At 38.8% G+C, this 14146-nt stretch overlaps 1 protein-coding gene and 1 long non-coding RNA gene across 2 annotated transcripts in view; one reads left to right on the forward strand and one right to left on the reverse strand.

Moving 5' to 3' along the window:
- Positions 1 to 545: 545 nt before the first annotated feature.
- Positions 546 to 13101, reverse strand: LOC145968191 (uncharacterized). The gene is made up of 4 exons (XR_014437688.1): positions 12626 to 13101; positions 3804 to 4503; positions 2521 to 3683; positions 546 to 1996 (listed from the first exon to the last, which is right to left on the reverse strand). It is a non-coding gene; the product is annotated as an uncharacterized LOC145968191 (long non-coding RNA).
- Nlg-4 (neuroligin 4) overlaps positions 3812 to 14146 on the forward strand; it is a 235304-nt gene continuing 224969 nt past the window's right edge. The window contains exon 1 of the mRNA XM_083093505.1: positions 3812 to 5024. The gene's annotated coding sequence lies outside the window, so the exon portion shown is untranslated. The remainder of the gene's footprint in view (positions 5025 to 14146) is intronic.

The following is a 14146-nucleotide window of genomic DNA, read 5'->3' on the forward strand; positions in this document are numbered from 1 at the left end:
AAGAACGGGGTGAAATAAACTCACCCCAAGCGAAGCCTTTCTTTGAACGCCCGCTGATTCGCAGCGGCCAGTCTTTGTGGATCTTCATTTCCATCCGCGAGGTAAATCGAATCTTCTCGTCTCTGCTTCTTTTCACTCGATTTTCACTTTGCTAGAAGTGGGAAAGGCAGCACGAGAAGAGTGCAATTCGGCATTGCTGCTTGTTGCGAGACACGAATGCGATTCTGCTTCTGCGTTCGCAGCTCGTTAGAGCGAAAATCTTTCGACATCGGTCGCTGCGAATTACCCGACGATCCTTTACAGTATGCTTGATGGCGACGTGTGACGATAAAGTTGATTGCTCGGCTGCTCAACGTGTAAATTGTACATTAGCATTCTCGATTTTCGTGTGCACATCGTTCTCTAATTCCTCAAAAGGGAGACAGAGATTTTCGAGATACGCACGCGCAATCAATATCCATTATTACGCCCGCTAATCAAAACCGTATAATAGTGAAAATGTGAAAGTTAAAGGTAGAAAGAAAAATAAGTAATAACGCTCTAAAATGAATTTATTATAATAGGTTTTGTACAATGAAAGTGTTAGATCCTTAAGTCGCAAATTTAGTTGCTATTAATCCGATTACGAGTCCTTGCGCGCGATTCTTGAAGACTCTTGAAGAACTTTGTATTGGAACATCTTTGAAGTTTAGCTTAGTATCCATTCGCAAAACCGAGAACACCGTCCTCGTTTAAACTATTGAGGGAGGATCATTTACAGTAGGCTTCGTAGACTCACCCATTATTCACTGCGATCCGATTACGCGGGCTTTGGAGTTTCTCGCGGCACACTTCCTGAATGTTCTTATTAAGAACATCGACCGAGCTCTACGGTTTCCGGTTAACCGCCCTCTTCGGGTACGTCTTCAACGTCGCCGCCGAAGGGCGGAATTGAATTTCGTCCTCGCGGTTGAAACCGGCCCCGGATGAGGAGCTGTCACCCCTTCTGGTTGACAAAGAGCACGGCTCGGTCCAGCGAAAGAGAACGTTTTCTTTCATGCACTTTAGACATCAGCGACGTCTGCATCCTGTCTTCAGAATGCCCAACAGGACGATTCATCTTCCTGGATTAGAGCGAGTTGAATGCGTCTGAAATGGATTTGGTCCTCAGAGCTCGAGGTTTCTTTTTTTTGAGATCCTTGAATCCTTTGAAATCCCTTTCGACTCTTTCGAGTATCCTTTCGGTTTCGCGATAATCGAGTTTTTAGGCCAACTTTGGAGAATAATTTCATTTGGAATTAGATTCTTAACTTGTCTCAAATTCTCTTAATTTGTCCTAAAGACTCGTTATTCTCCCTTCAGTTTTAGGATTTCGAGATTAATTTATTACAAACGAATTTTAAATCAGTGCGAAAAGTACGATGCGATACCTAAAAAGTCTCTATCGTCTCTTTCGTGGATCTTATCGTGGAATAAATTTCATTCACGCGCGAAGAAACTCAAGGACTCGGCCGTTAACAAAATTAGTAGTCCCGCCGGGAAACTTTTTCACTGAATCCTACGTACGTTGAAAAAGTTCCGAACACTCCCGCATCCTGCCGGAGCAGGACGGAATCCTCTGATATATCTCGCCGAATTTCAGCTACACGGGATCACAATAGAGGCCTGAAAAAGGACCAGCGGAGCACGAGTATATCATTCTCAGCTTGCTCCGTTTACTCCGTTTCGGTCCGTTGAATTACGCTGAACGTGTAGAACACTTTGAGCATGATTAATACAAGTGTTAAATCCAGTAAGGAGAGAATATTTCCCTACGTCCCGCATATCCCGTGAAAATCTGATAATTTCGACCGTCGATGACGGTAACGCAAAGAGATCCTAATCACGAAAAAACGAACGGTTTGCGTTTCCCGTCCCCGAAAATGAAATTTATAATTTCCGTTTTTCAATTTCCAATTTTCAGCTCTTGACAATAATTACATCACGCGAATTTGATCGCCTCTTCGTTAATTCAACACTGGAAAATTCGGATTTATTGAAAAAAAATGTCACTCGCGCTCTCCGGAAAGCTCGCTCTGGTATCAAAATTATTATAGTTTCATAAAAGAGTTAAAAACGCGATGGATTTTATCTTATCGCTACATATATTCAATTATTGGACATTATATTGAGAGAGACAATTTTTTTTATATCGCACAGATTCGCGCGTTGTATACTATGCGATTTTTTTGTATCACTGAATATTAAAAAGAAAGTTAAATTTAAAAATAATTATTTTCACTAAATTTATGAGATAATAAATATTTAATGTAAATTAATAGATTAAATAAAATTATGGATTTTTTTAGAATTCCCGATTTCTCTTTTTAAAATCGATAAGATCTTCAAACGATTTTAAATATCTGTAGGTTGGGTTAGGTTTCGTATGAAACCTATAACCTGTCAAATAAATTTAAGGCAGAAATAAAATGCAAGACATTTTTAAAATTTAAAAATGTCTTGCATTTTATTTCTGCCTTAAATTTATTTGACATTTCTTACACTTCACACTTTTATACATTGTTTAAAATTTCAAATTTCCTGAAACTTTATTATTTTGATTCTTTGCGTATTTTCTCGTTGTTTTCTCGTTGACGACGTTGTTGAATTTTCACACTCGCCAAAGTGTCAAGTAACGAATATCGAGTCGTGCACACCGCGTCGACGCATCAACCACAACATTGCAGACATCCCAAATTACAGTGTCAATGGTCGTGAATAACATTGTCCGTTGCAGGTGCAACTGAGCCTCCACGTGTCAAAAAAGTTTTTTTTTATCACCAACCGTTCGCACCTCGTTTAGTTTGGTGCAATAAAAATATTACGTCTCTCGTGGGATTTCAGAAGTTTCGAGATGCTGAAAGAAAAAATTGAGAGAGAGAAAACAATTTCCAGGGAGAAAAACTCATTAAAAAAAAAATTATTTAGCGTAAACTTCAGAGAGTCTCGATTCAAAAACTGGTGATTTTCAAGAAAATAAATATCTAGTATGTAATTAAAAATATCAGAGTTCCTTTCTATCCCATTTCCAATTAAGTTTTACCATAACAATGTAGTTTTCATGAAATGAGAATTCTTTTTTAAGGTAAAGTAATTTTAGAGGACATTAAATGAACAGCACATTTTTGTTTGTACGCAACAGTAGAAAACTCCGCAAATGTTGCGACCTCAGAAGGCCTCTTCCGCTCGAGGAAGCCGGCTCGCTATTCACGCATGAGATTAATTAGTCTCAAGATCTCAGAAGCCGGAAGACCCGACAGCGCAATCGAGCAATCCAATTAACGGTCCTCGATGCATAACTCGAAAGCTCTCGAAGCTCCTGTTGAAGCGACGTCAGTTTATTCGGCACGTTTCGGGCTCGCATGTCCTTCGAAAGGATATCGATCTATCATCGGTTCCCGCCTCGCGATATAAGGAGCGATATGAACGTTCCTTGACAAGTCCCTAGACGATCCTAAAGTCACCAGCAAAAGGGTCCGTCTGTTGGCAAAACTGAATCGATAGCCGGCTATCCCTTTCTTCCCGCGTCCCCACGAGTCTGCGCGTCACGTTTCGACGATGTTCGAGCTTTTCAGACATTCCAGCTTGCAAGGCCGGGTTACGCTTGATGACGCTCCGATTTTCCGGCTAGAAGGTTCCTCTTCATTGCATCTATGATGGGTTTCCTAAATCATCAGTTTCATGTGCCATCAGTTGAGTCTCTTTCATGGGTACTTTTACAAAATAAATTACGTAGATGAATAGATTACACTATCAATGACTACAAATCCTTAGCATCATCGTACTCGATTATTTGAAGATGCCATCGATGCCAAAATAGGTTCCTCAGGAGCTTTTGGGAGACTCAAATATCGTATTACTCATCTACAAAGGCAAGTTTAAGCGAGCCCGGGCGAAGTGTCATACTTGCAGGTCGCTCTCGAGAGGAACTCCGAGTGGCTGGCGCGTTTCGCAGCATCCGGCCCCGAAGTGTAATCCGTGGAATCGACCGTGGCGCGCTCGGCAGACGAGAATGGAGGCTCTGGCGTCGCGTTGCGCGAGAGCTTGCGGAGCTTTCCATTCCGGTACCGTAGTCCGTCTCGCGAGCCTCGCGGCGACGTTACACGCGTCGCGGTAGTGCCGGGTAGTTGAAGAGTCCGCGCCGCCCTTTCGTCGTCCACGTCGGGGGTGGGCGACAGCCAGGTCCTCCTCTCCTCCTGGGGTGTCTCGTCCACGTCTCTCGCGTCCGATAATCCGGGCGTCGCGTCGCCGACGTCGCCGTCCGTCATGCGACCGTCAGCGGGCGAGATGCGCGCGGACGCGTCGTCGTCGCCACCAGTTCCGCGAGGCCTGGAGCGTCCCCACGGATTCACTTCCGGTACGAGCGCGGACCGGAACACGTAGATCGCGCTATTCGAACGCCCGGCGTCGAGATGTAATGCAGTGTTGTCGAGGAAGAGGTTCGATCATCGCGCTGATGGAAGTCGCAGGGACTGTTTGGAGGTCCTGAAATATCAAAAGGACCTCGGGGTCTTGAAATATCAAAAGATTGCGGACTGAGATCGAGTATAATAATTAGTTTTAATCGCTTAAGGAACCCAAAACTGAAAATAGTAAACAATAGCAACGAAGATTTAAATATAATTCGAGGGTGTTTCTGCCGGCAAGGACCTGTTGTGCGACAAACGAAATGCAATCAAATTCATGTATACCGTGATATCGAATCCTTCTGAAATTTAATCGTGAATGGAGTAAATTAAATCGTGAGGAGGGTAAAATGTGTTAGGATAAAGGAAGATCCATCGCGTCGTAAATTTGTGCAGTGTGTAGTTTGAAGATTAATAAAAAAAAAAAGTTTGCGTGTTGATTTAACTCGACTTTCGGTTATATCGTCTCAGTCATTGGAACAAAGTGAAATTGCGTTTGTGTGTGCATTTAGTGCGATTATTGGAAAAAAAATGTGCCGAGTTTTCACAGTGCGTAAAGTCCCTTTTGATTTCATCGAGTGGAATCCTCGTCCTTGAACGGTGAGCTTTAATAATGATAATCCTTGTATTAATTTTATCGCCGATAGCTTTCGCACTTTCTCTGTAAAATGAGAAAACCATTTATTAAGCACACATACGTGCAATGATAGATGGTACGAAACTTTATAAGATTCTTAAATTGGAAATTTATTAATTCTTTATCGAAATTTATATTTTAAGTTTTTCGAAATAATTTAGCATAATATTAGAAAAGTTTTATAGCAGCTAATGCGATTCCCAACATCGAAGAAAACTAAAACTTTTATGATATCTATAAGAGGGTTAATTATATATGCTAAAATATTTATTCAAATTAAAAGATGATAATTAGTAGTAGAAAAAAATATTTATTTATTTTACAAACGTTATATCATTAAATTATAAACGTTATTGCGAAAATATAAATGTACCCGGGGACAATCTATATAATTGAAAGAAAATAAATGACGTCACAGCGGATACCGGAATTGTCAAGTTACGCGGATACAGTTCCCCGTGTCTTTTTAATCCCGAGTTTAATTGAAATGATCGAAAACACCGGCTATGTGTTTATCGAATTACTGGAGCGTTCGATGAATTAAAATTAACGAGGGAAGATTTCGACACTCCCATATCGAATTCGGGGGGAGCGAGAGCGGGAGGGATTAGGGGGGGGGGAGGGGTGTTAAACGGAACCTCATCGTTCCGATCTTCCACATCGCGCGGAAACATGGCGGACGTTTTCGCTCAACAGTGAAATTCCTGTTTTTCCAACGGTAACCCGCCGCGGGGGGTTTCCGCGTTTAAATATTCCCCAAGTATGCAAATGCTGTAAATTCGCTGGAAAATATACCCGGTGTGCCGAACATACCCACACACCCAATATATATATGTATATATATATATATATATTTGGATCTATCGACTGGTTATGTAGATATCGCGAAACGCTGCACGCGAAAATGTATTAACCCTGTGGCCCGCCGATAATTTGCATAAATGGTCGGCGGGAATGTGCGCCGCGCGACCGCCATGTCGCGATTCTCGTGGCGCGCGTCTGCTCGAAAGCGGATTACAAGTTGCCGACGATTTACGCGCTCATTATGCTTCTGCGAGCTCTCGCGGTTACCGGCGAAGTACACAGCGTGAGAAGTTTCAGGCACACGCTTCTGGAATAAACTCCGAAACGCGATATATCCTTGGCTTCGGCGGTTGCACGAGGCACGTAACGTTGTTCCACCCTTAAGCGCGTGCGGCTTAGCATATACGCGATCTTTCGCATCCAAACATAATTATGTGTTTGGACACGCGAGAGTTGCGGGTTCATTTGGGGAGACGATATAGTAAACAACGAGGGGAGAATGAATACGAGATGCTCTTCTGAAGGAGAGCCTTAATCGTCGCGGGAGATGGGCGCGTTTCTATGAACGCGGGCGATATTGTTGGCGAATCGAATGTGTCTCCGAGGAGGACACGCGTCCAATCTCCCTCGCATCCCGTATTTCCTTCCGAAAAATACGAATCCGTGTGTTTGTAACGTATTGGAAAAATAATCCCGACCTGGGCGCGACGAGCCGAGGAATCCAAATGCGTTCTATTGATAAATGCAGGCGCGGCTAACAAACACACATACCTGCGCATACGCTCCCGATTCCGATTGAATGAAATTTGTTCCGCTTACGTACGTAAGACGCCTGATTTATCTTGCCCGACAACGAAACGCGGATTACGTGCCTCGCATGTGTACACCCTGTATCCTTTTCGAGAAATATGCGACGAGATTCGACGAGCGGCTTTAGTTCTTCGGGATTAATCGCCGTGAGAGGCAACACACCTGCTATTCATCGCCGCAAAGTCGTTTATTAATATCCACGGGGGATGTACGAGGTATTTAAAAGGGGCGATCCGTGGAAGGTGGCACACATTGAAAAGTACAAAGTTCAATATACGTGCGGGATTAATGAGGAAACTTTATCAAGTTGTAAATCTTGGGATTGTGCTCTGTTTAGACTCCACAGTTTAATCGCCAAAGCATCATATTGTTATCAATTTTTCTACAATTTTTAGTTTCTTCATATTTATAAATAAATTTTTATATTTACACTTTTAGGCTAGATATTAATTATAATCGTTGAACGAATTAAATTCAGATCGAAAAATATTTATCATCAATATATTACAAGTTGATTCGAGACACAACATATGCTGTTAAAATCTTAGAGTGGTTGTATTCTGAAATGTTTAGATTCTACAATCTAATCGCTAAAGTAACATGTTGCTTTAAATTTTTATAATTTCGCTATTTTTAAATAAATTTTATTTGCATTTTTAGACTAGATATGAATATAATCGTTAAAGGAATTCAACTCAGATCGAAAAAATATTTATCCTTGATATTACAAACTGACTTACAAGTTGATTCGAGACACAACGTATGCTGTTAAAATCTTAGAGTGGTTGTATTCTGAAATGTTTAGATTCTACAATCTAATCGCTAAAGTAACATGTTACTTTAAATTTTTATAATTCCGCTATTTTTAAATCAATTTTTAAATCAATTTTATTTGCATTTTTAGACTAGATATGAATGTAATCGTTAAAGGAATTCAACTCAGATCGAAAAAATATTTAGTCTTGATATCACAAACAGATTCTCGATAAAAACACTTCATATGCTGTTAAAATTTTACGTTTGTTATATTCTGAAATGTTTAAATTCCACAATCTAAATGTTTAAATTGCACACTCGCCAAAGCATCATATTGCTTTCAATTTTTCCATGTTTAAATTTTTATAGTTCCGCTATATTTATATAAATAAACTTATAAATTTATATTTATACTATACTCGTAGACTAGATATGAATTATAATAAATTTATAAATTTATATTTATACTATACTCTTAGACTAAATACGAATTGTAATCAATAAACGAATGAAGCTCAGATCGAAAAAATATTTATCATTATACAGGGTGTTTCTTAATAAGAATACGAAAAATTTTGGGAGATGATTCTTTGTCGAAAATTAAGGGGGTTTTTCATATAAACATATACTCCTATATCCCTCCCTGTGGAGTTACTCCTCCAAAAATGGGGATAAAAATTAGGTTTTTATTTTTTAGGTTTTTAAGTTTCTATTATAATTTTGTTTTCGTTTCAATTTTTCCAACATTTACTCTAATTTTATTTTTATTTTAAAATTTAACTTCTCGTAATTCGAAACCTATGCTGTTTTGGATTGTGCTGTGCACAATAACGTATTTTATTTTTTTTCTTGAAAACTATTAATTTTACGAAAAAATAAAAGAAATAGAAAAGTTTCTAAATAAATCAAACTTTTTAATGCATATTTTTAGATAATCATATTCCAACCCTTTAAAAAGTTCTAATAAAAAATTGAATAGGGGTTGCTAGTTTCATCCCCTTATAACAATACGGGAGGTTGAAAACAATATTAATAAATAACCTTTTAACTGGTAGAAAATATCCATCTAATTTCATTTCTTTAACTTGTTACAAGTTTGAGAAAAAAATAAAAACCTAATTTTTACCCCCATTTTTGGAGGAGTGTAACTTCACAGAGAGGGATGTAGGAGTATATGTTTATATGAAAAACCCCTCTTAATTTTCGACAAAGAATCATCTTTTAAAACTTTTTGCACTTATGAAGAAACATCCTATAAATTATTATACTTAAGCTGATTCTTGATAAATTTGAAAATATTACATATGCGAAATAGAATTATAGAATCTTATACTTTAATTTTCCAACTCCCATGCTCAGACTTATTTCCACGCGTCGTAAGATTAATTCAAGTGGTTAGAAACTTATTTCGTGCTGCAAATAGCCTCGAGGGTAATAAGTCGTGCGCTAGTCGCGTAATAAGTCTTCGGGTATGTGATATTCGAAATTGAGAGGCTGATTCACGCCGTGCTTAGTGAATAGCGCGTTCGCTCGGTGACGAGATGAAAGCCGCAAGTTTTGATGAAATGCATTCTGTTCGCTGCAGTGACTATGTAAGAAGGCTCGCGTGCGTAAGTAAGTGGGTAACGTGTGCTGGTTAGGCGTGCACGAAGATACGAAGAAGCGAGAGGGATCGGGAGAGAGAGACAGAGAATTCATCTCTCCCTTCGAGTTCTTCTTCCTCTTCGACTCCCTCTCTCTTTCTCTTTCTCTCTCTCTTTACTTCGACTTCATCTCGAGAGTTGTCCCCGTTTCGCGCCATAATCAGAGTTCAGCCAACTTTGCTCTTTCTTCGCTTCTGCCGCGGTCCAACTAGACGTATTACTCTTTCTCTCCCTCACTTTCGAGAACTGAAGTTTCTTTCCGGCGTGAATAGAATCCTGCCGGTTCAAAAATCAAAGGTTCGAGATCCTAAAATTGAAATATAAGGGCTTTTTGTTGGGAATGTAAGGATCAGGAGAGCACTTGAGTTCGCGCAAGTTTGCGACGATTCGATAAAGGACTGAAGAAGAATCGTTGTAATTTAGATTCCTCGGGATAAAAAGTGTATACCTCGAAATGTAAAATTATTCGATATTCGCATTGTACTTGAAAATTGCTCGTAAATTTTAAGCACGAATTTTGCCGACACGTCAGATTTTTAATTTCCGTTTTCGGGTAATAATGTATGAATCTTAAGCGTTTGGAAGATTCTTTAGAGAAACAAATTATACTTTTAAAGCTCCACGTGCTTTTTTTCAACTTCCCTTTACACATTTTTAGATGTTGGGTTTTAAATCCCCCTCGAGGTTCAATGTAATTTGGCTTCTTAGATCCTAGATTCTTCCGACATTAATAGAATCTTTCCGCGATCTTAAGTCTCTTTCAAGTCCTAGGTTTTCTTTTTAACTAAAGGCAAAGTTAACTTTTAAATTCTAGAATCTTTAAATTTTGTACTATTAAATTTTCCTTAAGGTCTCCTTCAGAGTTTTTATATTCTAATATTTTCTCATGTATTTCGATTCTTGCATTCCTGTTTTTAATAATCGTATCCGTCAAATTACGCAATCATAAAGTCGCATATATTTTAAAATCTTTTTGACATAACATGTTCTATCTTTTATTACATTCTTATTTTCTTGCATTTCGTTACTTTTATATCTGTAATAAAATCTTAAAGCTTAGTGTGTGTAATTTCCAATGGCATTCGCGTAAAGAAACGTCAACCGGGGGGACCCATTTCGCGGATTATTTCGCGTTTGACAGATCATGCGCGAAATCGCGCACGCAAATGTGGGCGCAGATTGAAATAATCTTTCGCTTATTGATCGACTAACTGCACGTATAACCCCCGCACGCTCGGTAACGAGCCGGGTGTTTATTAACACGGCTTTAGTCGCGATCTATTAATTGGACGACAGGGGTTAATTACCGTCCGCCGTGTTTCGCGGATCGGACGAGAATTGCGAGCGGACGCGCAATGGAAACCGGCCAAATGTAACGCTATGACGCGCCCGGGGGGGAGGGGGGGGTTCTTCGCCCCCTCGCGGGGGCGTGAAAAATGTCTCACTTTACACCGTAGTTTCAGTATCGCCATTTAAGTAACATATCGCGGAAACTTTGCCCGGCCCCGACTCGGGCGAGTCGAGTTTCGGTAGGGACGGGATCGATAATCCGTTACGGCGCATTTTATTTCGATGCCCGCGCGCGCCACATATTTCAGAAACTATCAGGCGGCCGAGAAACTTGCTATCATTATCAAAATCTCCTCGGTTTCTTGGCGATATTTTTGAGCTCGAATTTTTTCCGACATTGCGCAAAAATTATTGGAAATTAAGAGAGTTAAAAAAGGAGTGCTGGACTCGCGTTAGTGGAGATTGATCCTAGAATGCTGATGAAAATCTGCGATATCTTTGAACGTGCGCGTTTAACGAGTGAAGCAAATGGAAGGGAAAAGAAAGAAGGCATTAGGGAGAACTCTTCGAGTTGCCTGAAGATGCAGGTATCGCAATCCCAGGATCGCTTCTGCTCCGAAAAAGGCGCAGTCCAATCTTGCTTCTTGTCTCTCGCGATTGAACGGCAGGCGAGCGATTATTGTCCGCGTTGTAATTCGATTCCCACCGTGTTCCAAGCGACAGTTCGATCTCGGTTTACATGGATGCCCTAATACCTTGGGATATTAGGATCTTAGGATATTAGGAGATGGATTCGAGAGGAAGGATATCTGAGAATTCATAATGAAAACAATGCAGTAAATTTGATGGCTATTTTCATGAAGCATCTCATCAGTATTTAATAAATCGAATAAAAGCATCAATCCAGCAAACACCAAGTAACATTTATATAATTGTTAGTTGTAATTTCCCACTCAACAATATAAACTGTTACATGTTATGTTACATGTTATATAACTGTTACATGTTATGTAACTGTTACATAACATACATGTAACATACATGTAACAGTTATATTGTTGAGTGGGAAATTATAACTAACTGTTACATAACATACATGTAACATACATGTAACAGTTATATTGTTGAGTGGGAAATTATAACTAATTGTTACATAACATACATGTAACATACATGTAACAGTTATATTGTTGAGTGGAAAATTATAACTAACTGTTACATAACATACATGTAACATACATGTAACAGTTATATTGTTGAGTGGGAAATTATAACTAACTGTTACATAACATACATGTAACATATATGTAACAGTTATATTGTTGAGTGGGAAATTATAACTAACTGTTACATAACATACATGTAACATATATGTAACAGTTATATTGTTGAGTGGGAAATTATAACTAACTGTTACATAACATACATGTAACATACATGTAACAGTTATATTGTTGAATGGGAAATTATAACTAACAGTTATAATTTCCCACTCAACAATATAACTGTTATATGTATGTTACATGTATGTTATGTAACAGTTACATAACATAGTATAACTGTTATTTGATGTTTGCTGGCAATGTAGAAATTTTGATGAGAAGAAGGTGGTATTCTCCCATTTTCTCTTTCACAGCCTCGACACTCGCAGTTATTTATTTCGCGAGAGGAATCGAAGCTACATCAAACGTGAATCCCGCGGATCTTCGATTGGGCGACCCTCTTTATTTGTTGGGGTCTTCCGAAGAGGAGAGTCTACTTTGATTTATAGAGAAAGTTTCTGCCGCGCGGAATCTTGTTTCGGTACTGTTACGTCGTTGTAAGTTCCCCCCCCCTCTCTTTCTCTCTCTCTCTTTCTCTCAGCAATCGTAAGAGTTCGTGATAATCCGCGTGGGAAAGTTTGCCGGTGAATCAAGATTCGCCAAGTTCTTATTTACCAGCTCGAGTCTTATTTACCGGCGTAAACGTGCCCATAATTTTATCATTCCTCGCGGTTCACATATTGCATTTTGAAAAGTGCGATAAGTTTGCCGCGAAACCACTGTATTAAACATAGCGTCTCATTTTCCTCACCAAGCAGTCGTTATCTAGATGCTACAAGAATAAAATAAAGAGCAACTAAATAATACATATTACATTTGTAGAGTCTGTACAAACTTACTCGACCAAAATTCTCATCCATTTTCCTGAAACGTCATCAGATCCATGTATGACAGAAAAAAAAACGGTCAATCATATAATGCCTATAGAATTTGGCCCACCTTTTACCTTCTCGGAGGTCACCTTGACAGCCTCTTACATACGTGTAGCAGAGTCTGTAGCGGTAACAGGGGTTGCTAATGCCTCCATGAAGATTTATCGTCTCACACCAGACCGGGGGTTGTTACGTAAGGTTAAGCTCAGGGTCGAGGTGTCAGAATCGAGCCCGGGTCGCCGTCCTCCTCGGGATAAATCCCAATGAAGCGGAAGCCACTCGCGATTTCGCGAGGATTCTCAGGATCTATCTTATATACGCGAGAAAAGGGGGCTCTATCCGAACCGCTTTTTAAATCCTCCGTCGGTTTATACGACTTTGCCACGATTGTAAATCCAAACTTTACCCACGTCGCTTCGCTCGTATCGCCCCGAAATCGCGGCGTTTAATGCTCGCATCGCCAATTTGTGATTTACGAGATATCGGAGCAAAAGCTCGCGATATCGCTTTTAATGAATAGTCATGGAATTACGATCGAGTCAATTTCTGCGGAGCGCATTTGTTACAGCCGCGTAACGTCGCGTCGAATTTTTATTTTCCGCTCGCTCCAATTTTCCCCTAGAGATCGTAACGAGATACGAGCTTTGACGCAACGTTTGGTTTTTTCGAAACTGGAAGATACACTACTGACGAAACACGTATTTTTGAAGTATATTTTGAAGTATATTTTTAACACGAAGATACAAGATAACGATACCTTCATTCCAGTTTAGGGATTTTAAATAAAGGAAATTCTTCAAAGAAATTTCTAAAATAACGTCACAATCTAAGTATAATAAAAGTATATTAAATAAATAAAAAGGGATATACAGGATGTTTGTTAATAAGTGCGAAAAATTTTAGGAGATGATTCTTTGTCGAAAATTAAGGGGGGCTTTTTATATAAATATATACTCCTACATCCCTCCCTGTAAAGTTACACTCCTCCAAAAACGGGGGTAAAAATTAGGTTTTTAGGTATTTATTATAATTTTGTTTTTGTTCCAATTTTTCCAACATTTACTCTAATTTTATTTTTATTTTAAAATTTAACTTATTTAACTCGTAATTCGAAACCTATGCTATTTAGTATCAGCACAATAACGTATTTTATTTTTTTTCTTGAAAACTACTGATTTTATAAAAAAAAAATAAAAGAAATAAAAAAGTTTCTAAATAAATCAAACTTTTTAATGCATATTTTTAGATGATTATATTCCGGCCCATTAAAAAGTTCTAATAAAAAATTGAATGGGGGTTGCTAGTTTCATTTCCTTATAACAATACGGGAGGCTGAAAAAAATATTAATAAATAACCTTTTTAATAGTAGAAAATATCTACCTAATTTCATTTCTTTAACTTGTTCTAAATTTGAGAAAAAAATAACTTCACAGGGAGGGATGTAGGAGTATAGTATATGTGTATATGAAAAACCCCTATTAATTTTCGACAAAGAATCATCTCCTAAAATTTTTTGCACTTATTAAGAAACACCTTGTATAATTTTTAATAATTGTAATGTTCGACAGTAATTAAAGTAGCTTTTAC

Source organism: Camponotus vicinus, unplaced genomic scaffold (genome assembly GCF_025532165.1).
Source record: "Camponotus vicinus isolate PSW18456_S1 unplaced genomic scaffold, iyCamVici1.0 SCAF_3, whole genome shotgun sequence".
Classification (NCBI taxonomy): domain Eukaryota; kingdom Metazoa; phylum Arthropoda; class Insecta; order Hymenoptera; family Formicidae; genus Camponotus; species Camponotus vicinus.